Genomic DNA, 24,756 nt, shown 5'->3' on the forward strand with positions numbered 1-24,756 from the left:
GCAGGCTCTGCACTCACACAGTGTGAGATCATGACCTGAGCTAAAACCAAGTGTCAGACGATTAACCGACAGAGCCACTAAGGCATCTCTAGGAGAAAACATTTTATATAGATGCGAGCTAGAAGACTTTAATGGACAGCTTCTTCTCTTTCTGGAAGCCCCAAGTGAGTGGGCTAACCTGGTGTGAGGAAGGGAGTGTGGGCGGAGAGTCTGCTGGAACGTTCTGTCTGCTGCGAGTGTTGACAGAGAATTGGGGCTAGTTCCCTTCACACAGGGTCCCCTTGCCAGGCTTTGCTGGAATTGCAGGGACGAGGGGGCAGGCCTACAAGTTACAAGGTCATGTTTGCTGGAGGAAGACAGGTGGGAGCCTGTCGGCGTCTCGGCCCAGCTTCCCTGCCTTCAAGGACCAACGGCGAGCAACTCTCTGTCTGGAAGTTGCTGAGCCCTTTGGGTCACTGCCAGACAGCACCTCCCAGTGATTCCCACACGACAGCTTCTAAATGGTCTGCCCCCATGTGCTTCCACTCCCTTCTGGTGAGGTCGCTGGATGGCAATCCCTGCGTCACAGCCCGATGCAGCGGGTGAGAAGGACTGAGTTGTCCAGACCTCAGACATCCTTTTGGCAAAGAGGGCAATTCTGTCTGCCTCTGGAAGAATGGGATGAAAGTGCCTGCTGGATCGGCAGGGTTGTAAGTCTGAGAGGCTCCTTGAGAGGCTCCTTAAGTAATTCAGACCTCAGCTCTGGTCCTCGAAGCATCACTGATTCGCAGGAGACTCTTAAGCAAATCAGTGTATCCATTCATTCCACAAACAAAAGCACTTAGGTACCACTGGGGCGACAAAGCGGAATGTCTTCTGTCTTCACAGACAACGTGGGGAGATAAATGAGCAGTCAAGGCAATTATGTACATTGTAGAGTAGAACTTGATGTGCCAGGAGGAACCCAGGTGCGATGGGGTCCCGGCAGAGGGTCCCTTCCTGTGCACTTGCTCCCTTGTCTGTGCTTTAAGTGGGTGGTACCAGGTCACAAAAGGAAGGGAAGGTGGCTTTTCTGTGCCTGCCATGGTCACACATCAAGGAGGAACTTGAGCCCAGCTTGGGCTCCAGAGCAAGGGCTGAGTGGCGGTTCTCAAACTCTAATGGACATTAACATTTGAACCTGATAGAGAACTTGTCTTAGTAAGAGGTTTCCTGGGTCCAACCCCAGGAGTTCTGATTCTGTGAGTTTCGCACAGGGCTTTGTAATCTGCCTTTTTAGGAAGGACGTTGGGTTGGTTCTGGTGTAGATGGCCCACAGACCGCTCCTTGAGAAAGGCTGCGTCTCATGTCCCTGACAAGTCTGACGTGCTCAGTTTCCCTAACCATAAGTATTTACTTCGAGTGAGAACGCATGCCTGTTGACGGAGTCTGGGATCTGGGCTTCTCCTCTGAGGTACAGGCTTGCACTTTCCTCCACGAGACAAGCTAGTCAAAATTGCCAGGGTGTCTGTCTGTGCGACAGAAAGCATGTCTATTCACACAGTTATTCTTGGTTTGGATGTTTTGGGAGAAACAGCATGAAACTGCAGCATGGAGTCTAGTTTCTCTTACAAAAACACCTAAGTATCTAAATAAGAAGTATTGAGTAGTAAGAGCACAGGCTAGTGTGCCTACACTTCAAATCTAAACTTCTTTACTTACTAGCCATGAGAACTTGGGCAAGTTACTTTACCTCTCTGGGCCCCAATTTCCTTATCTGAAATGAGCCTGATAAAATATCTCAGTTTCTCAAGGGAGGTTACAGGAGTTAAATGAGTTAGTATGGGTAAGCCCTTAGCATGGTGCCAGGTGCTTCCACACCAGAAATGCTACCTGTCATTGACAAAGCTAAATATACAAAAACTTTCCAAGAGTCAGAAACCAATAGGAAACTGAGAGCTGGAAAAGCAATTGCATGGACTGCCCTTTGCAGTTGCCACGGGGGTGGATTAGTGGTGCTGATCTTAGAGCTGCTCTTATTTACACAGGGGTTTGGGTTTTTAATACTGTTCAGGGATACGAAACAAGATGGTCAGTCCCTGGGAGGTGGAGTATTGGCACTAAGACTTCCACAGAAAGCCACGACCCTACAAGGACAACATCATTTAAAAATTTGTAGACCAGAAATAGTCAATCTCTGGCTTAGAAAAGTGGGAAGAGATCTTGTTTATCTTGAACTGAGCTCTAGGTCAGGAGGGGAAAATGTCTCCCTTGAGAATTCAAAACCACTGGCATGAGCCTTTAGTGGCTTTGGGGTTTGAATAAATAGTTCCTGAACAACTTAGAAACCCCTAGGCTAAGAAATAACATAAAATTCGGTCTGGACCAGTGGTCATCTGTTAGAAGTAAACGCTTTGATTATTACTGGTTTCACCAGGTTAAGACCCTGTTGCAGATGAGCTCACAATCCGAAATCACACAATACGCACATAGAAAAACATGAGCCAGGGTCCACAGATCCAACAAAGAATAGGACTAGATGCCCCAGAACCTTGGATTATAGAACCATCCTAGGAGACCACAGTGTGTTAAAATGACTAATAGATAAAATAAAGTTTCAAAAACATAATAAGTATCTAGAGAATAAACAAAATCAGGCAGATTAAAGAAAAAGATCTTCCCTGACTTATGCGTGGGTTATGTCCCAATAAACCCATTGTAAGTTGAAAATAGGTGTCGAAAGTGCATTTAATACATCTAACCTACCAAATATCATATACCCTAGCCCACCTTGAACATGCTCAGAGCACTTATGTTAGCCAGCAACAAGGGGGGGGAAATATTAACACAAAGCCTATTTTATAATGAAGCGTTGACTGTCTCATGTAATTTGTTGAATCCTGAAAGTGAGCACCCGAATGGTTGTCTTGGTGCAGAATGATTGTCAAGGTGTAGGCTGCTCACCCTTGTGATCGTGTGGCTGACGGGCAGCTCCACTTTCCGCTGCTCAGCATCAGCAGGGAGCATTGCACCACATATTGCGAGGGAATAGATCCAAAATCCAAATTAGAAGTGTGGTTTCTACTGAATGTGTATTGCTTTTGCACCATTGTAAAGTAAAAAAAATCTAAGTCGAACCATTGTAAGTCAGGGACCATCTGTAGTACTTTTTCTTAGAAATAAAAAAAAGTGCTCATTAAAATGTAAAACTCCATGAGCAGACTACAGAGTAGATGAGACATAGCTGAAAACAGAATTTTTGAACTTGGAGGTAAACCGAGGAAATTATCCAGAGAGAGAGACCAGAGATGGAAACTGTGAAAGAGATTCCAGAAGCCATGGAGGATAAAATGAAAAATCTAACATAGAGCAAATAGACATTCCGGAAAAGAAAAGAGAATGAGGTGAGATGATGTTTGAAAGCAAAGTCCCTGAGAATTGATGAAAGTTGAGCATGTTTAGCTTCAGGAATTACAATGAACCCCAAACTAGAGAACTAAAACCAGATATTCTTTTAGAATCACCATCGCGAAAGTGCAGAACACCAAAGACAGACCAGGCTCTGTAAAAGAAACCAGAGAGTAAAGACCAAGACCCATTACAGTTGAGAATGCCCTGGTAGAAGCCATGAAGACCAAGTGGGAGTGTTCCCAGGGCCCGTATCTTAGCGCAGACTCCGTGGTACAGGTACTCTGAATGTGAAAAAGGGGGTTGGGGGTCAAAGCAGGGGCTGGGATCAAGGATGACTTCAAAAGCAGGCCAAAGATTTGTGCTTGGTGTCAAAAGATGCAAGAAGTTCTTGCACTGTTGCAAGGACCCAATGAGACCTGTAATAGGCTTGTTAACTAAAGAGCATTTTCCAAAGGATTGTTTTGCAGGGACTGTGGTGTGGAAATGAAACTGTCCTGGGACTCTTTGTTCCCAAATCCAAACTGCCGTTTTGTTATGTTTTTCTCTTTTTCTTCTTTCTTTCTTTCTTTCTTTCTTTCTTTCTTTCTTTCTTTCTTTCTTTCTTTCTTTCTTTCTTTCTTTCTTTCTTTCTCTCTCTCTCTCTCCTTTCTTTCTCTCTCTCTCTCTGTCCCTCCCTCCCTCCCTCCCTCCTTCCTTCCTTCCTTCCTTCCTTTCTCTCTCTCTCTCTCTTTCTTTCCTTCTTCCTTCCTTCCTTCCTTCCTTCTGTCCTTTTCTCTTTCTTTCTTTCTTTCTTTCTTTTTTCTTTCTTTCTCTTTCTCTCTCTCTCCCTCCCCCTCCCTCCCTCTCTCCTTCCTTCCTTCCTTCCTTCCTTCCTTCCTTCCTTCCTTCCTTTCTTTCTTTCTTTCTTTCTTTCTTTCTTTCTCTTTCTTCCTTATAGCACAGAAAGGTTTACAACAATTTGAGGTGTCTTGAGAAAACTTTTAAATCATCTTGAACAAATGCTTATTATTTCACTCTGGATTAACCATTCTGTGTGCAGTATTGAAATTTTCTGACAGAAATGACATACATGGCCTTATTTCCTTTCCCCTCTTTATATTGATCAGATTAGATGGACCCTACTTGGAAAAAAATCCAGCTTGGGCTGAAGTAGGGTATGCTCTGGGCAGAGGGAAGGTCCTTGAAAACCCTGATGTCACATACAGGTTGGGGATTCTCTGTGGCCTCCAGCCTCCTGGGTTGTCGGCAGATGCAAAATTGCTAGGCATTTGCCCAGGAAAACCCCTTCAGGAATCTTGCACAACCTGCTGAGAAATGGGAATAGATTAGCAAAGGCCGAGCCCAGGGAAAAGAAGAGATAGGTGGATACCACCCAGTTCATCCCATCACCCACTCAGGAGCTTTTATTTCACTGGCCTGGTGACATGAGGACACAGCTGGCCTAAGGAGACCTTGTTCTTTTGACACATTTTTATGGAGTGATGATTATGTGACAGTCACTGCACTCAGTGGCTAGAGACACTAAAGTGATCCAGACAAACTGACTTCCCTCTCAGAGCTTAGAGTCTAGTGAGAGATGCAGATAAGTAACTAGGATGTAGCTTGGAGAGTGTTATATGATGGAGGTGGTAGTCATGCCACTGAGGACACTTACAACTGAGGCTGGAGAGGAATAAGTAAGAGTTACTGAAGGAAGGAAAGAGCAAGATATATTCAGAAAAGTACACATTGTTCACCTTTTCTGAAGAATCAAAAATGAGAGGAGAACAGTGAGAAATATTGCTAGAAAGGCAGGCAGGAGTCCCCAGAAAAAGTCTGTAAGCCATGGTCAGAATAAGCCTTGATTTTGAGGACCCTGGGGGCCATCATAGGATTTTATGCAGGAAAGAACCTGATTAGATTTTATTCTTAGAAATTTCACTCTGACTGTGGTCTGGGGATTCCAGTAGAAGGGAGACAGGGGAGTGAGTAATCCATCAGGCAGCTATGCCAGTGACTAGGCTGAACCTGGTGGCAGTAGTGGTGATGGGAAGTGTGAGGATTCAAGGGATGCTTTGCAGGGCAATGATAGAATTGGTATTAAACATGGACTTTGAGGGACAGAGAAGATGCAGAATGATGTGCAGGGTCCTGGTCTGAATGTCAAGCAGATGAAAGGAGAGGGGCTAAGAAGCCAAAGGGTGGAGATTGTGACAGTCACACCAGAGATGCCTCAGAAAGACCAGTGGGCTTCTTTGCCTTGGCTTGGGTCCCCTATGTCAACAGGGGGTGGAGTCATCAAGGACCCAGCCTCGTGCCAGCTTCTCCATTGGATGTTGCTTGGGCTTCAGGTTGTACTTTGTCAGAGCTGGTGTTCAAGTGTGATTTGCTCATGGCTGCTCCACACCCACTATTTGCCCTGCTTTCACCTTTTCAGAATTTAGGAGGCATACATGTTCCAAATCTGCAGGAGAACAACCAAATAATTGTCATCATCAGAAAAGAGACTCTAGGGGCACCTGGGTGGCTCAGTTTGTTAAGCGTCTGACTTCAGCTCAGGTCATAGTCTTGTAGTTCATGAATTCTAGCCCTGCATTGGGTTCTCTGCTGTCAGCATGGAACCCACTCCAGATCCCCTGTACCCCCCCTTTCCTTCCCCAGCTGACACTCTCTCTCTTCCTCACTCTCTCTCAAAAATAAATAAATATTCAAAAAAGAAAAGAGAAGGGCACCTGGGTGGCTCAGTAAGTTAAGTGTCAGACTTCGGCTCAGGTCATCTTCTCATGGTTTGTGAGTTTGAGTCCCATATTGGACTCTGTGCTGATGGTGTGGACCCTGCCTGGGATTCTCTCTCTGCCTATCTTTCTGCCCCTCCCCCACTCATACGCACGCTCTCTCCCTCTCTCTCAAAATAATAAACAAGCTTTTAAAATAAATAAATAAATAAGAGAGGAGACTTTAATACCATTCCTGCCACTTACTGGATGACTTTGACCAAGTTGCTTCACCTCTCTGAGATTCAGCTGACCTGTGTGTAAAAGGAACATGGTGAAGGAAAACAAGTTAGGTGATTTTCCAAGAAAGCTACCATAGAATCTCAGTATGTAAAAAGATCTAAGTGCAGTTGCTCTGGTTGAAGCTAGGGAAAGCTAGGAGAGGGAGAGCCTCCAGTCTCAAACCACCACTCACCTGTCCCCTTGACCCACCAGTTTTCTTGAAGCTCCAGAATTTCCAGAAACCTCAGGGTACCATAAAACACAATTCAAAAATTTCTATCTGGTCTGCCTTCCTCATTTCATAAACAGAAGGGCAAGAGACTTGTTCAAGGTCATACAAGGAGTCAGTGGTCATGATGGAATTAGGACCTAGGTCCCCTGACCTCTAGTTCAGTGCTCTTTCTCCTCATCATTTTGCCCCAATCCGGTTGTGGCCACTTTTTGTTTATTGAGTAGGAAACGCCCTACGAGCCCAAACATGAGCTCTGCCCTCTGGATATGGAAACAACAGCCCACACACAAATCATTGCCACTGCCCGTGCCAGCAGTATGATCCTGGCTCTTGCAAGCTATTTGTATTTATAACCAAGTATGAGGTTCCTGAGGTCCCCAGAGCCTCTGATAAAGATCTGTCAGGGATTTAGATGAGCCATTAGTTGAGTCTTAACCAACTTTAGCATTTGATCTCTGTACCAGCAAAACGCTGAGTTATGCACAGTCTTGTATTCTTAAAGCCTACTTCTTTCATGAATATTGGTCTCATGTCTCCAACTAGATGCTCTACTCTGTAAGAAGATAGTTCCTCCTTGCCTCGTTTAGTGTTCTGTATACAGTTTGTGCTTAGATAACAGTGCTTAGTCAATCATGAATCATCTCAAAGCCATTGGACCTATTTCACCAAACCTGGGGCTGGGACTCACGATCAATAGTCACATGCTCCACCAACTGAGCCAGCCAGGTGCCTCACTGGACCTATTTCTGTTCATACACTGGTAAGGGGGACAGCATCAAAAGGGAGTTTCAGAGGCAGGCAAGTCTTTGAACCTACCAGAAAGGACATGGACCACTTTCCTCGGTATAGCATAAGTGAGAAGGAGCTGAGCTGGCAACCAATGAGAGCCTACTACCCATAGCAACTACCAGTTTGGAGCATTTAATGTGTGACTCGCAGATGCTGTGCTAAAAACTGTAGATGCATGACCTCCAGAAGTGCTAAAAACAACCTTGAATGGACTTCTTCCTACTTCATTAGGGAGCTGAGGCTCAGAGAGAGGAGGTAACTTCCAAACTACTGCTAGAACCCAGCTCTAGCTGACTCCAAAGCCCAAGTTCATAATCTCTAGATCAAGGTGACCAAGGGCAGTATAACTGAACTTTGAAAGATCCTGTGGGTGGCATGGAGAGCTTTTATATCTGATATCCCTCTGCTTGGTTGGGCCCTTCGGCCCACCTTGCTGTCTTCCTTTCCTGCGGCCTCCCAGAGAATTTAGACAGGACACCAGATGGAAATAGCTAGAGAATGTGGAGCCAGAGAGTTTATAAACCAGACAGATTAACATGGTCCAGAGACCTCCGGGGACAGGGGAGGAGGGGTACTGGCTGAGACATTAACGTGGTCAGAGATGGGGTAATGAATACAGAAAATCTGCAAAGTTTATCCCAAAGGTCTTTAAATCGGGAACATTGTGATCCTACTGAGCAGTCCCTCAGAAGCAGACATAATGAACTAAAGCTTTTCCAAAGTCCACTGGAACTCTGAGAGTGTAGCGGGTAGTTACTCAGTGATCTCAGAGTCAGACAGACCTGGATTTCAATCCCAAATCTGATCCAGAGCCTTCGCTTAATAGCTGAGGGATTTAGGGCAAGTTGCTTACGTCTTTAAACTTCAGTTTTGCCAGCTGTATCTTGGGAATAATAATACGTACCTCAGAGCATTGCAAAAATTGAGTTAGATTCCTATTGAGTACTTAGCATGGCCTCTGACATAGTGTAAGCATTCAATAAAGAGTTATCATTATTTTGATTGTATATTAATATTCTCCACATTTAGCTTCTCATCAAGTTCGATATAATTCTTTTGATAGCTGAAGTGACTAAACCTTCAAGTTCAGTCACACCCCTTAGGGTCACACACCCAAGCCAGTCCTTGGCTCAGATTCCAAGTCACCAATTAGCTCTTGTCCTCTGATTCACACTCCCTTTGCATTGTTTGCATATCTGGAGGCCAGCTTGAGGCCCCCTGGTAGAAAAATCACTATGTAGGCTCTTTTCAAGAATAGTTTGGGTGGTAGCTCGGAAGGAAACTTGTCCAGATCCCAGAGAGTTTAACCTTCTTGAAATGATCAAGCTGCCAGACTATCCAAAACCATAAAATCAGTTCTAAAGCTCTCACAACCTTCCCATGATTATAGACCCAGAATATTAGAGGCAGACTATTCTATGGCAACTTAGAATTCATTTGCTCCAGCCCTCTCATGTTATAGATCAAAACACAGTCTTAGAAGGTGAAACTTTGGCTGGAAGCACAGATGATTTGAATAGCAAGGCAATAAGCAGGACATGAAAGGCTGAGAATGAGACCAAGTCCAGAGTTTCTCTGGATGTGGTCCTCTCTGGACAGCATCCTGCCTCCAAGCCTGTGGCGTTCTGATGACAGTTCAGAAAGCCTCTGGGCCCTCTCAGCGTCTCTCCACCTCTGTCTCTCTTGGTGGACTATTTTCTCTTGCATGCATGGTTGTGTAACTGATTCTGGCAGAGACTCATGGTCAGAATAAAGCCAACCAATTTTCTGCCTTCTGCTCATTGGGCTCAGCGTCCCTGGAAAAGTTAAGTCGCTTCCTCAGGTAAAACAAGGGCTCTTTCTTCCTACTGCCATTCTCACAATTTTGTCAGAGGTAGGCACTAGGTACGTGTTGAAGAAATAAAAGCAATGAGAATCAGGCATGAGGAACCAGGGGCCCAAATCAAAGAGATGGGGACCGGACTGTGAGGGAAGAAGGAATAGAGGCAAGGACCACATCTGCGTTGTCCACTCTGGTATGTACAGGGATCACGTCTGATGCTCAGTGAATATATACTTATTGAATAAATGAATGGGTGAATGAATCGAGAAAGGGAAAGAGGCAGAGATTTGCAGCTCTAAGTGACCTCCAGGGTAGGTTATTTGGAGCTTCAGCCCGGGAAAGGCAATCTGGTCAAGGGCCGTTTAGGCATGTGCCGGAGAAGTGAAAGTAACTGACGTACCTGGATCCTCCAGAGTGTATTAGACCCTGTGCTTGGTCCTTCCGTGTAGCATATTATAGAATCCTCATTACCACTTCATGACATAGGCATTTCCCATTTCACAGTCAGGAATATTGAAACTCAGAGCAATTTTTGTGTTTGGACTCTTTCTTGGAAAGAGTTCATACTGATGAACTCTTCTCTAGATACCTTGTGTGGCTGATGATTCTCCATTTGCCCCCATAACTCACTGGATGCATCGTCTGCCCTTCTCTGGTCTGCTCCATGCCTTGGGGGCCTGACCTCTATGCACAACATCACCCAGACTCCTTTGCCCTGGCAAAGGAGTTTGGGTTTGACCAATGGAGGTACTGATTAGAGAACAGAAAGCAGGGAAAGAGAGAGAGGTGTGTGGAGCTTATTGCCCAGCCCTATCTGTGCCTTGCAATTCTCGTCAGACAGCCCCGCTTCCAGTACTCTAGGCTCTGGCTGGGCTCTGGCAGGGCTCTGGCGGGGCTCTGGCGGGGCTCTGACGGGGCTCTGGCAACAACATTCTCTCCCCTTGGCCCTAACAGTGTGTCACTGGTTCCCCATCGTTGCTAAGCCCAGGGTTCTTCACGATTGGTGTTTTTCTGCTTTTGGTCTTCTCTATTCATCTCTAATTTCTGTCCAAAGAAATTCAGAATATAACTGTTCTAACACATGCTACTTCCTAAGGACCAACAAAAGGAAACAGATAAAGACCATGATGACTTTGAGTTTTTCATCAACTGATGGCCTATCTTTAGTCCAACAGATAGAAGGGTAAACAGCCACCATATACAACTGTGACATAGTTTGTGATTGTATTACTATTCCTTCATAGTGCCTGGTGCATTTTGTATATTTGAAGTATAATAAATATTTTCTTCCTGCTTACTCAACCCCTACCCTTACATTTGATTCATCAGTGTTGTCAAAAGCATTTCTATAAAGTAGTTAAATTCAGGTGGAGCAGGGCCAAGAGTCTTCCAGGCCTCATCTCTTTCTCTAAGACAGTGGTTCTTAACTGGGGATGATTTTGCCTCCCGTGCCCTCCCCAGGGGGACATTTGCCAATGTTTGGAGCATTTTGTGTTGTCATGATGGAGGAGAGGTGCTATTGGCATCTACTGGGTAGAAGCCGGGATGCTTCTAAACACACTATGCTGCACAGGACAACCCCCCACAACAAAGAACTATCTGGTCCAAAATGTCAATAGCGCTGCTGTTGAGAAACCCTGGACTTTACAATGATGACATCAGGGCTGGCCTCTTTCATGTTCAATGAAAACATTATTGTAGACTTCTATTTAAGGCATTGTGGGGGGTTTTTGTTTTGTTTTGTTTTGTTTTTTACATTCAAATGTGTTTTAAAATATTTAGAAGAAAAGAGACACGGGAACACATTTCTGGTATGGGTTATGTTATGAAATACATAGCTTAGGAGAGATTATTTTCCATAGTGATTAGGCATTCATCATGAAGGAGGGACAACTGAATACGTTAGAATGTAATTGCCAGGTAAATATTTTCCTGACTCCAAAGAGATGTTATGAGGTTACTCAGGGATGGGATTGCTCAGACAAGCTGCTATATTTTCCCTTCATTCTTCCTGATCCTGGTCAGGAGGCAGAGGCGGTAGCCACTGCTATAGAATCAAGGTTTTTGAGTCCCTTCCACATTACTAATAGGAAAGAAGCCTGTTCCCCAAAAGGCCTTGACTGGCAGGTGGAATGAGACAGGTCAAGGTCAGAACTGGGTTGGTTCCTGAAGTATGTAGTTTAGGAGTCTATCTGCGATCTATGCGCAAGAGAGTCTGGCTAGGTGATTTCTGTAGCCAGCACTAGTTCTTTTTTTACAAATAGTTTATTGTCAAATTGGTTTCCATATAAGACTCAGTGCTCATCCCCACACGTGTCCTCCTCCATGCCCATCCCCCCTCCCCCCCACATCCATCAGTCCTCAGTTTGTTTCTCAGCATTCAAGAGTCTCTCATGGTTTGCCTCTCTCCCTTTCCCCCACCATTTCCCCCCTTCCTCTCCCCCATGGTCCTCAGTTAAGTTCCTCCTGACTTACCTATACGTGCAAACATGTGATATTTGTCCTTCTCTGCCTGACTTATTTCGCTCAGCATAACACCCTCAAGGTCCATCCATGTTGCTACACATGGCCAGATTTCATTGTTTCTCATTGCCATGTAGTATTCCATGGTATAGATAAACCACATCTTCTTGATCCATTCGTCCGTTGATGGACACTTAGGCTCTTTCCATGTTTTAGCTATTGTTGAGAGTAGCCAGCACTAGTTCTAACGGCAGCAAGGGACTCTGTTGTGTGGATGAAGGGACTCAAGCTCAGGGAATTTACATAAGTTACCTAACAACACATGGCCAGTAAGAATTGAAAGCAGACTCTGAGCCCCACCTTCTTCTCTCTTCTAGATTGGGCCACTTTTGTACTGACTTAGTATATTGAAAAGAGGACTAGGTGAAAGTCAAACATGATACCCAGTCTTCTGTGGCTTTGGGCAAGGGTTTAATACATCTCGACCTCAGTTTTCTCTTCTATAAGTTGGAACAGCAAAAATGTCTGGTGTTACCATGGCCCTTTGCAGTTTCCAGAATCTTGTTGAATTTAGACGTTTCTCACTAGGCTTCTGGGAATTCCAGTCTCTCCCATCCACATGGGTGAGTAGTGGCAATGGGAGGAGACAAAGCCACTGCTGAGTGGATGGAAGTGGATGGAGAGGGGAACAGGGGCTGCTGCTTCCACTCATGATCTCTTAGCTCCATGGCCAAAAAGGCTGAGGGCAGAGTGTAACAGGCATGTGATGGACGTGGGCTATGTAGGATGGTCCATGGTTGGACTGCTGTAGCAGCAACAGCAGCAGACTCAAGATAAAGAGATGCTGGACAAAGCAGAGTCCCAGAGAACATCTTTTCTTTGGCATGCAGAAAGTGTCATTCATTTGTTCATCTGGCCAGCCTTCACTGAGTCCAAACTCTGTGCCAAGCACATGGTAGAGAGTAAAGGTGGACTAAGGCAGGGTGGATCCCTGCCCTTGTGAGATTAAACAGGAGGTAAGGGGGCAGGACTGGGCACCAGCTACCTGGGCTTGCCTCCCAGCTCTGCCACTTCCTCGGTCAAACTCTGTAACCTCACCCTGTCTGTTTCTCTATCTGTCAAGTTGGAATAATAACAGTACCAATATTGAAGGGACACACAGAGCATTAAATGATACAGTTTAGAAAAAGCACAATGCCTGTCTACATACAAAATGAGGATCCCATAAATGTTAGCGATCCTCACGGCTGTTACCTGGTGATGAGACAAATCTATAAACAGGAAATTGATGCTGTTCAAGGAGCCCTGATAGATGATGTAGTTCACTGAAGGAAGACGAAACATTAAGCTGGGAATAAGTGTGCATGTGCATGCGTGTGCACACGTACACACACACACACACACACGTTTGGTGGGGGGAGGGTAGAGAAGACCAAAGGGAAAAAATCATTATGGCTGGTATATCGTTTTTTGTTATCGTTGTAGTTATTATTTTACTTCTGCTTGGGCAGAAGAATAAACACGTAGAAAAGTCTCTGTGAACGGGGAATTCAGACACCACTAAAATGTGGAAAGTACTTACCCACAGCCCAGCAGGCACCCCTGCAATCATCCTGATCTTAGAACAAGCCTGAGTTAGGTATCATGACCCTTATGAACTCCCTGGGGCTGCCATGTAACATACCACATGCTGGGTGGCTTAACCAACAGCAGTGTATTTTCTCACAGTTTGGAGGCTAGAAGTTCAAGATCAATATGCCGGCAAGGATGGTTTCTGCCGAGGCCTCCCTTCTTGACTTGCAGATGGCCGTCTTCTCACTGTGTTTTCACGTGGTCCACCCTCTGGGTACTCATACCTCATTTGGACAGCAGTCCAGTGGGAGCCCCGTCCTAACAGCCTCATTTTAACTGAACTACCCCTTTATAAGCCTTATTTCTAAATGTGGCTATATCCTAAGGTACTGGGAGTTAAGACTTCAACATATGGATTTTAAGAGGGTACAGGTCAGGCCATAACGGAAAAGATGTGCTCCCTTGAAAGCCAAAGGGAAAATCTTTTCTTTGTCTCTACCAGACTCTGGTGGTGGCCAGCATTCCTAGGCTTGTGGCCACATCACTAATCTTCACCTCCTTGGTCACACTGCTCCCTCCTCTTCTGTCTGTATGATTTCCCTCTACCTCCATCTTTTTTTTTTTTAATATTTTTTACTTATTTCTAGGAGAGAGAGAGAGAGACAGCGTGAGCAGGGGAGGGTCAGAGAGAGAGGGAGACACAGACTCTGAAACAGGCTCCAGGCTCTGAGCTGGCAGTCAGCACAGAGCCCGACGCGGGGCTTGAACCCATGAACCGCGAGATCATGACCTAAGCGAAAGTCGGACGCTTAACCGACTAAGCCACCCAGGTGCCCCTCTACCTCCATCTTTTAAGCACATCTGTAGTAGCATTTAGGGCCCACTCAAATAATCCAGGATACTTTCCTCACTTGAAGGTCCTTAATCGCATTTGGAAAGACTCTTTTTTTTCTCAAATAAAGTAACATTGGTAAATTCCAGGAATTAGGATGGCGATATCTTTCGGGGGCCACTTTTCAGCCTACCATAACATTCCCTTACACAGGTGGGAAAACCGAGGCTCTGCAAGGTGAAGCCACTTGCCCAACATGATAGGGAGAACAGAGGCAGAGGCATGTTTCCAAATGCAGAGGCCTGAACGCAACCCACTGCTCTAGTCCAGCAAGCTGTGCCCCGGACGAAAGCAGGATGAGAGAAGGAAACTGCTGATGCGTACACTCCTGCCAAGAGGCTCCCATTCAGAGAGGAGGAAAACAGCAATTCAGCAAGGGCTGTGTGGTGGGAGAGCCCTGTTGTCGCCTACTTGGATGAGACCAGAGACCTGTATTTGTGGGCAGGCAGATTCCTAGTAGCAAGGAATGTGACATGAGCCTCAGATCCAGAGAAATTCCATTTATCTTGGAAAATATCTTGGGTGCAAAGGGCCAGGGTGCTGGAAGAACTCTGTGGGGATTCTGTTTGGCAGGTCGAAGCTGGAGATGGTGTTTCTTCTCTTCAGGAATGAAGCAGTGGTCACAGAAGAACTTGCCACGTCTTGTTCAAAGAGGCACCGGGAGGCAATCAGACTCACCAAGAATGGCAGCCTGGGCTGTGGTTTGACCCGGGACCTAGGAAGAGAGAATGGGCTTGAGACTCTGGCAGGTGCTTTTCTGTCTGAGGACGTAGATGCTTGCTACAAGCACAAGAAGGGAGGGTGGCTGGCTCATCCTGCTTTGCCAGGGACTCTCCCCATTTAAGCGCTGCAGGTGCTACATCCATGAAACCTCTTATTCCTGGGCAAACCGAGACAGCTGGGCACCCAGGCTGCAGCATTTGTGAGTATCATGAGTGCCCTTAAAGGTGTTTCAGATGGCAGGAACAAGGCCACAGTTCTGTCTCCCCTGGGAAGGGAGAGAGCTTGTCTCTGCAGATTTCCCTCAAACAGGCAACATAAAAAGAGATGCAGTTGCTGGATCTGAGTTAGGCAGCGCTAACAGAGACGCCAAGAAAGCAACAGGACTTGTTTCTCTTCCACTTAACAGCCTGGGCTCACATGGTGCAGAGCTAGCATGCAGCTCCGTGGAATGGCGGGTCCAGGTTCTTTCTATCTTGCTATCTTTCCACCATCCCTAGCATGTTGCCCCATTCACATGGGCTGCTATGTTCATCTCCCTCGCCTTGCTCTGCCTGGCCTCTCCTCTCTCACATCTCTCATGTAAACAATTCCCTATAGTATGTTCCCAATCTGGCAAAGAGTCTAGAGACATTTGTGCTCTCTTGATTGGATGCTGACTGATACAGTCTGTGATCTGAAAACAATGAGAACCACAGGGAGAAAGAGCAGGTGAATGCCACAGACACCCCCATTGCAGGCATCTCAAGAAGGGAGACAAGATAGATGACACAGGCATTTTGTGTGTAGATGTGAGATGGGAAGAACGTCTTGCACGTGTGGTCAATGAGTAGGTAGTTTAGGCTCATGAAGCTGCAGAGTTTCAACCTGGGTGGAGGCTGTGCCCCTGGGCTTCTGAGTGGAGGATCCAAAGACAGGAGTGAACTCAAAGCAATGGGCAGGGCTGGGGGCACCCGGGGGGCTCAGGTGGTTAAGCAGACTTCGGCTCAGGTCATGATCTCATGGTTCATGGGTTTGAGACCCATGTTGGACTCTGTGCTGACAGCTCAGAGCCTGGAGCCTGCTTTGGATTCTGTGTCTCCCTCTCTCTCTTGGCTCTCCGCCACTCATGCGCTCTCTCTCCCTCCCTCTCTCTCAAAAATAAATAAATGTTAAAAAGAGAGAAAGATGGGCAGGGCTAAGCTAGGGTAAGGAGGACAGATGGAACTCAGGAGGCTGGCTGGAGGAAGCAGGAATCAATTCCAGGAAGGATCAAAAAGGAGCAAGCAGTGGGGCAGTCAGGAAACCCTGCTTGGATGTCCAGGACATTGGAAAGAAGAGGGAAGGGCAATAGAGTCAGTAAAGGGAGTCGACAAGGAACTCCTGAGGTATGGTCCCAGTTACGGGCTGAACTGTGTGCCCCAATTCGTATGTTGAAGTACTAACCCCCAGTACTTCAGAATAAGACTATACTTGGAGATAGGGTCTTTAGAGTCATAGTTATGGTAAAATGAGGTCATTTGGGTGGACCCTAATTCAATCTGACTGGTGTCCTTATAAGAAGAGGAAATTAAGACATAGGCATGCACAGAGGGAAGACTGTGTGAGGACATAGGGAGGCAGCAGCCATTCTGCAAGTCAAGGAGCGTGGCCTCAGAGGAAACCAGACTTTTTGGCACCTTGATCTTGGACTTCCAGCCTCCACAACTGTGAGACAATAAATTTCCATTGGTTAAGCCACCCAGTCAACGGTATTTGTTACAGCAGCTGTAGCAAACTGATACCGTCCCTGATGTATTTTGATCCTTCCCCGCATCTGTATCTGGGAGCATTTTGCCTGATTGAACTTCTTTTCTTCCTTTTCCCTTTTATTTTCTTTTACATTTAAAAAAAAATCAAAAATTCAAAAACACATTTAAAGTCTGAAGAATGCTACATAATCACACCCTCATTAGGCAGAATTAACAACTGTAGAAATATTTCTGTATTTCAAGCATTTTTTGATAAAACAAATGTTATGACTCTGGTTCAAGTCCCTTTGCCAACAATCCTTTCCTCTTCTCTTCCTCAGAGGCGATCACTATTATGGAGCAGATGTGAACTCTTTCAGTCCATGTGTCTGTGAACAACATTTGGAGTTGCTTTGTGTGGGTTTCTAGTTTTTTGCAATTATGCTACTACACGTCTTGTGAACCTTAGCTTCACTACTTCCTAAACTCATGTCCAAGCTCTCCCAAAGTATGGCAGGCAAAGAAATGCACAAGAGTTCGTGGTAACTGGTACAGGCCCGAGTTGGACACAGGATACCATTGAATGGGAAGTGACAGAATGATTTCCTGCAGATGAAGTCAAAGAGAAATCTTGGGGCAAGCCTGAGTCTTTAATACTTGCTAAGTTCCCTCTTTAACAAAGAAAAGGTACAAGCTTGGAGTGTTCAGCAAGCAAAAGCATCTGGCTAGATTTTCGTGCCATTGTCATTTTCCATGAATTTATTTTACCTTTCTATTTAAGATGAGTGATACACATCTTTCATTCTTGACAGTAAAATGAAGTTGCCCTATAAAATAAAATTGGAGAGACATCTGGGTGGCTCAGGCAGTTGAGTGTCTGACTTTGTCTCAGGTCATGATCTCACAGTTCATGAATTCAAGCCCCACATCTACGGTCAGCACAAAGCCCATTCAGGTCCTCTGTCCCCCTCCCTCTCTGCCCCTCCCCCGCTTGGCACTCTCTGTCTCAAAAATAAATTTTAAAAACTACTTGAAATAAAATTAAATTGAATAACATTGGAAGTGTAAATAAGTAGATAGATTTAAATTTAAAATATATTGAGCCAATAATGGTACAGATAAGATGTAAAAACTGAAAATTGGTGACAGTGTTCATGAATAGAATTTTGGGGAAAGCCAGATACATCCGCCAGGCACACTAACACCTCCATTTATGGGGCATTCTGTCTGCATCTGTCAGCAAGGAATGTGTTCCATACATTATTTGTTGTGATCCCATAACAACCCTGAGGAAGAACCTTCACCCCGGAGGCCCAGCCCATATTTGAGCTGCCTGACTCCAGAATGCAGTAGGTAAGCTATGCCTCATGGAGTCTTGTTTTTGCCTGTAAAATAAGGCTTAAGACACCCAATTGGATCGAGTCAAAGGGCTATCGAGAGGTCAGAACAAAGGCAAGGATGTGAATGTGCTTTGAAAACTGTCCAAGGCCATCAGGACACTTCACAGGCATGTGCCCCCTGCAGGAGGATTCAGACTTGGTTTGAGGCTCTGTTGTTGACATCTGGAGCTCCCCAACACTTCCATCTTTGTTGGTGTAAGTCAAGTGCAGTGGGACCATGGGGCACACGCAGGAGGCCTAGAGCCTCTATTCATGTGGGGTCCAGCCTCCACTGCCTCTCTGGGCTGGGGAGGCCACAGCCTGCGCTCTGAGTCCTGTTTCCCAGGCCCCGAATGGCCTCCTCTCTCCTCCCCACCCCCTCCACCGCAGTGGCTGCCCTCTGCCTGGTGGGATGGTGGCCACATTCCACTGTTAATCCGCCCTAGCCTGGGTTCGGGTGCAGGGACGGTTAGGGTCAGCATGTGCCCACAGTGTGTCTCCCGGGCTTGCGGCCCCACTTGAACCGCTCACTTGAACATGGACCTCCCACGCATCCTTCAAGCAGGGACCCGTGCAAGTACCCTGCCCCAAACTCACAACTCCAGACTCTCTGGGTCTGCTGGGACCCACTTTTTCAATTTTGCTGTGGGCCCCACCAAGTATGTAGCGAGCCCTGAGTACTGCAGAAATGTAAGGGAGTGCGTGATGTGTGTGCCCATGTGGGAAAGCAAGAATCCAAGGGGAACACCCAGGAGGGAGGAAAGGAGTTGAGGGAAGAAGCCTCAAGGGGCAGAAAGATCCCCTCAAGGGTCAGACATGGCAGAGCACAAGTAAGAGAGGCCCCCAGGGGAGCTCCCAGCTCACACCCACTAGCTCCACAGGACTCCGTTTGCAGTTTGCCCACCTGAGAAATGAGGGGGCTGGGCCACGGGAGGCTCCCGGGAACAAAACGGGAATCTCTGGAGCCTCTCCCCCATCACCCTGTTAGAGAGACCAGACCCTCTGCATCTTGCAGGAGACTTCAGAGCATCCCAGCTTCCCCAGAAGCCCATGGATGGGCCACAAGGAAAACCTACAAGGGTTTGGAATTCCTGGACGGAACGTTCTCTTAAGCTCCTCCAGCACCTAAACCGGGCAGTACAGGGCGCACCGCCCCAAGAAGACTAAGGGTGTGGGAGGCTGGCTGAGATCGGGGCCGAAAAGGGAAACTTTAAAAATGGACAAGAGAGAGCTGCGGAGAGTGAACACAGCTGAGTGTGCAGAGCCTGTTGACAGCCTCCCGGGAGACCACGCGGCCCGGTTTAAAAAAGAAAAAAAGACAAAGCAAAAAGGGAAGGAAAACAAAGAGAGTCCACGCTCCCGGAGCAGAAAGGCGATGGCTGAGCAGATAAAGACATCCACGTGGCCTTGGGAGCAGGAGCCCGTCAGGAAACGGGAGAATTCGTGAGGCTGAGCTGACTCATGACATGTGTGCGCTAAAGGGCCTCCGGGGAACTTACCTAAATTCCACGGCAGGAGTGACAGCGGCGAGCCGGGTCTCTGATGGGCCACTGATTGATTCCGGGGGCCAGCTGGCCCCAGCGCTGGAAAGAAAGAGCGCGTAGCCACCGTCTCCAAAGAAAGCAACTCCAGGGCTGTGGGGAAAAGTAAAGAGGGAGGAGGAGAGCAGACATCTGAAGGGAGCACAGCAGCAAATGGCAGGGCAAAAATGCTTCTTAGGCTCAGAAAGGAAGACCAGCGTGGGGAAAATGAGCAAAGAAATGGTGGGCAGACCACGGGGAAGCAGGGAAATTGCAGGAAGGGCAAAAATGAAAATGGGAATTTCTGATGGTCGTGAGATGGGAGAAACGGATGGGTTTGCGTGCGGGAAGAGACATGACTGTTTTGAGTCACACGTTTCATAGTTTAATTGCACAATTTATTTTTTAAAAATTGTAAAACTTTGTAAAAAAAAAAAAAAGAAGGTTCTGTGTGGAGTTGATGGGGCTGAACACATGGGTGGGATTCTTTTGGTTCCAGAGCGTAGGCCCCCTGAGAGCCAGAACCACAGGTCAAAAATGCATGCTCTGCTACTTTTAGCTCTGTGATTTCAGTTATTTCAGGCCTTCAGATTGCAGTTTGATTATTCATCAAAGGAGAAAGTGCTGTTTGTCATGCCTGTGCATGGGGTGGTTTACAGGCTCTATGGAAAGAATGTGCGCATAATAGCTTTGTAAACTGTAAATCGCTTCGAATGTAAGACACCACTTCTCTGCTCCCTTATTTGTCTATTACCCGTCCAAGTACTCCCATTATCCTGGCTAAACACAAAGTGTTTGCACAAAGTTAGACAAAGTCAAAGTGCTGTCATAACTCAGTCCACTTTGTCCTTCATTTTATCGCTGTTATCAGTGACATGTGGGCTGGAATCAGGCTTTATCAGCTAATTCTTTCACTTCCTCCTTCCTTTGTCGGGTCTGTCATTCAGTCATTCGTTCTGCCTGTGGCGGGTGAGACCCTGCTGAGGGCCAGACCTCTTGCAAGTCACCGAGGGACCAAATGGGATGTTGCCTACCTCGGGCAGCTCATAGGCTGGTGGAGGTTTTAGGTCCCAACAGTGGAAGGGGAAGGAACTTTCCCCACCTTCCTTTACCTCCATTCACGTTGAAACCCATCTGTGTTTACTTTTCAACAAGCCAAAGCAGGTCCTAGAGAGTAATTTGGCTTCTGCCGGGGCCACTGCTGGCTTTCCAGATTTTCATTTTCCTGAGACCCGGCTCAGTTTTCTGCATACTGGGGTGTAAATTAACCCCATCCTTGGAAAGACCACTCCCCCCCTTCAATTTGTCACAGCTATAGAATTTGACACCCCCTTCTTGAGCTTTAAATTCCTTAAGGACAAAAGCTCCTTTCTCCCAAACTAACTTAGACTCTAAATCCCCGGCTCAAAGTATGTCCAAGTGCTGGCCATCCTGGCTCTGAGGGAACAATACACAGGAAGGATGCGTCCGCATTTCTCCTTAATCTTGCTCCTTCCTCTGGGCCACGTCCAAAGCCAGAGCTGGGAACATGAAAAGCCGAGTTAGAACTGTGGCCATGCCCTTTGGAGACTGGTCACGGCCAGATGGGGAAGTTCACAGGGGCTGTAGGAAGCGCAGCAAAGGAGAGAAGGAGTGACAGCACTGTCCTCGTGACACAGGAGTAGTGTCTCATGGGAGGGCTCCGAGGGCACACACCGTGGAGCACAGGGGAGACAACGCTTCATTGCTGAGTCTTGACACCCTTTCTAAGCTTGGAACGATTGGCCTTAAAAAGAATCCCTGGGCAGCATCTCCCAGGCCTGCCANTCCCTAGCTGGCTCTTCCCCTCTGTAATCCCTAAACCACATGGATGTTTGGCTTTTTCTTTTTTCATAGCAAAAGCCCTTCTGCATCTGGTAACTTTTCCAAGCAGGGTCAGACCCATCTACCCATCCGCTGACCCCCAACTCTCTCAGAGGCTCTTCTTCCCCTGATGACTCCACTTTCCTCCCCTGAGACAGGGGGCAGCTGGCTTCTGGCTCCTTGCTCCTCTGTGGTCTCAGTTCTGTGTTATTATTCTGCTCCCACAAACTGAATGCCTTTTCTTTGTTGTTTATTGTGGTAAAATACACACAATGTAAACTTTACCATTTTGTCTATTTTTTTATGGAGGTATAATTGACATATAACAGTTCATTAGTTTCAGGTGTACAACACAATGATTTGATATTTGCGTATATTGAGAAATGATCACCACAATCAGCCTAGTTAGCATCTGTCACCATGCACAGTCACAGAAAAACTTCTTTTGTCTGATGAAAGCTTTTAAGATCTGTGCCTAATTTTAATTGAGTTGTTTTTGTTGCATTATCATCCTTTCCATATATAAACTAGATATTAGTTCCTTATTAATAATTCCTAATTATTCCCAGTAATTAATAATTCCTAACAATTTCTTTTAATTTTGATGAAATCTGATTTTTCTAGATTTTCTTTTGTTTCCTATGTCTTTTTAAAGGTTATTTATTTATTCATTTTGAGAGAGAAAGAGTGAGTGTGAGCAGGGGAGAGGGGGAGAGACAGAAGGAGAGAGAATCCTAAACAGGCTCTGTGCTCAGCACAAAGCCCGATGTGGTGCTCGAACTCGCAACCGTGAGGTCATGACCTGAGCCGAAATCAAGAGTCAGGTGCTTAACCGACTGAACCATCCAGGTGCCCTGGATTTATTTTGAATTCATGTTTGTAAGTGGTGTAAAGTCAGGGTGCAACCTTATTTTTCACATGTGGCTGACAGTTTTCCAGCACCCTTTGTTGAAAAGACTGTGCTTTCCCCATTAAACGGTCTTTGAAAGCTTGTTGAAAACCAACTGTTCATACTAGATACCTCTTCTCTTGAAGCCTTGTCTCATCCACCTTTCCTGCCCTGACCCTCTCATCACATGACCAGCGTCAATCCATTGTGGCAGCTTGGGGTCCTGCTTTTGTTAGGATTTGCCTGGTTTGCCACTGCTCACTTAGGGCACCTTTGCCAATGCAGACGACTACCAGGCACCTCAGACAGTGCCTTCCCATATAACTGAAAGGTGATACCCAAAGATCCCAGACATTACGTTGCAGTAGCCTTGAAACTTGGGTTAATGGCTAGCTCACACCACTAAATGTCACAGAGACCACAGGCAGGAGACCAACAGGGTGTGTCCGGGACTGAAGGTCTCCCCACTCAGCAGGCAGACCGAGTCCCTGTACCATTTCCAAGCATGACTGTCATGTGATCCTCCGTGGCTAACTGCTCACTCCGTCCCCATCCCTAAGGCCTCCCCCACGCTGGGCAAGACACAGACCTACTAGAGAGTAAGACTTGTAACTTCCTGTCGTGTCTTCATAGTGCACGAGGTTGTAGAAAAGACATGTGTGCTTCATCTTTACTATGTCTGACCAAACAAACTCCTTATTCCTTAGGACTGAATTACCTTAGGTCAAACATTTCCTCCACACGCCATCTCTGTAACATCCACGTGGCCGATCTATCTGCTGTTTTGATCCAGGATGGGACCAAGGGGTAGTTTGTTGAAAGCGGGGAGTGGGCTTTAGCCCATTCTCTGTAGTCACCATCAATAACTCCTCCTAACCTAAGAGAAAACATGGTTTACTTTGCAAAGGCAGCTGCAAGAGATATTCACACGATCCCCTTCCTCCCAGCCTGCCCCCATAGTCCTCTGTGAGGGCACCAGCGCCGCGGCCACCCTGACCGCAAAGCCACACTATCTCCTTCTACTGAAGGCGGTAACTTGGCTCTACTGTCACTTCCAGGCAGATGCTCCAGCTCCAGCTATGCTCTGATTACACTTTCTTTACCCTCTTGCTTCCCTCCATCTGCTGATTCGACCTTTCATAATCATTGGAATCCGTCCCAGGGGAAAACAGCCCAAGGCAGCAGTGGAACGTGTGGGTTGTAATTCTGGCACTGAAATTCACTAGCCACGCCACATCCTCCAGATCCCCCTCTCTGCCGCGTTCAGCTCCGCTGAATGAGGGCAGTGGAACCAAAAAGCTTCCATTCCCAGCTCTTTAGGTTCTTGGTGGCGTTTATTTTATATCCTCGTATCGTGTCTGGAGGAAGCAGCAACCAACCCATTGGTGGTGGGTCTCTGGGGCTTGGAATGTTTCCCATCCATCCCCTGACTTTCGGCTGTGACCTTTTGCCTTGCCCGTGCCTGGCCATAGCTCACCCCCACCATCCGCAGTCCCTGCTCTCACCTCTCAGTGTTTCTGGAATCTTTTTGGGTCCCAAGTTTTGCTTCGTTAGATCATTACAGATTCACACCCTTTAATCCGAGCTGACTCTAGTGTTGTTAGAACTCCCCTTATAGAGGGGCGCCTGGGTGACTCATTCAGTGAACCGTCAGGCTCGGCTCAGGTCGTGATCTCACAGTTCATGAGTTCGAGCCCCGCATCGGGCTCTGTGCCGACAGCTCAGAGCCTGGAGCCTGCTTCAGATTCTGTGTCTCCCGTTCTCTCTGCCCCACTCGCGCGCTCTCTCTTTCTCTCAAAAATAAACAAACATTAAAAAAAAAGAACTCCCTTTCTGTATCCCCAAAGGACCATTGTTACATACCTTACCTGATCCTACTTCAAACGTTTTTTATTCACCAAAGTTCCTGTCTGTAGCAGATGCTTTTGGTGCTGGATCCATATCTTTTCAGCTGGTATCCTTTCCAGGAGTGCTACCTACCGCCTGCACCTGGCTGCAATGTGCATGGCACTGCCCATCAGCGTGTCTGCAGGATGTCCCTGTCGGGAGTGGCCCTAAATCAATGGCTGATGAGAGCTGGCAGGTAAACTCTCTGTCCCCCTCACCTCTCCGGCAGGATAATTCTGAGGTGTGTGTTGCATGTGGGTTCCCAGACTTCTCCACCAGATGAAGCCCCCGCAGCGGTCCCTGGGCTGAGAGGGCATCCTTCTTCCTACCTCCCCTTCCCTGCCACCCACTTGCTCCCGTCCTGTGTCCTGGAACCAGCTCCCAGGCAAACTCCTTGTCTCAGTCTGCTTCTGGGGACACCCCAAGCCAAGCACCTCCTTCTCTCCTCCGTCTATCTCCCTCACCGCTGACTACCTAATATCCTTGTTTATGGAAAATACTGAGGCCAGTCGAGTTTATGGGGACATCTGTATAATCTCATCCAATTGCCTCTATATCCAACCCATGAAACTTTCAGATATGACCATATATCTGAGCTTTGGAAGTGAAGGGTGGAGGAAGGGCCAGGCAAGCCCAGTCTACCTTTTCTCAGGAGCCCTTTCCACCCTGTAGTCCTTCCCACTACTCTCCTCCTCC

The 24,756-nt window shown here is 46.8% G+C and overlaps 1 long non-coding RNA gene across 1 annotated transcript; it reads right to left on the minus strand.

Moving 5' to 3' along the window:
- Window positions 1–14,599: 14,599 nt before the first annotated feature.
- Window positions 14,600–23,030, minus strand: LOC144218736 (uncharacterized). The gene is made up of 3 exons (XR_013331246.1): window positions 22,892–23,030; window positions 19,422–19,556; window positions 14,600–14,829 (listed from the first exon to the last, which is right to left on the minus strand). It is a non-coding gene; the product is annotated as an uncharacterized LOC144218736 (long non-coding RNA).
- Between the last annotated feature and the right edge of the window lie 1,726 nt (window positions 23,031–24,756).

This window comes from Crocuta crocuta, unplaced genomic scaffold (assembly GCF_008692635.1).
Source record: "Crocuta crocuta isolate KB4526 unplaced genomic scaffold, BGI_CrCroc_1.0 scaffold229, whole genome shotgun sequence".
In the NCBI taxonomy this organism is placed as follows: domain Eukaryota; kingdom Metazoa; phylum Chordata; class Mammalia; order Carnivora; family Hyaenidae; genus Crocuta; species Crocuta crocuta.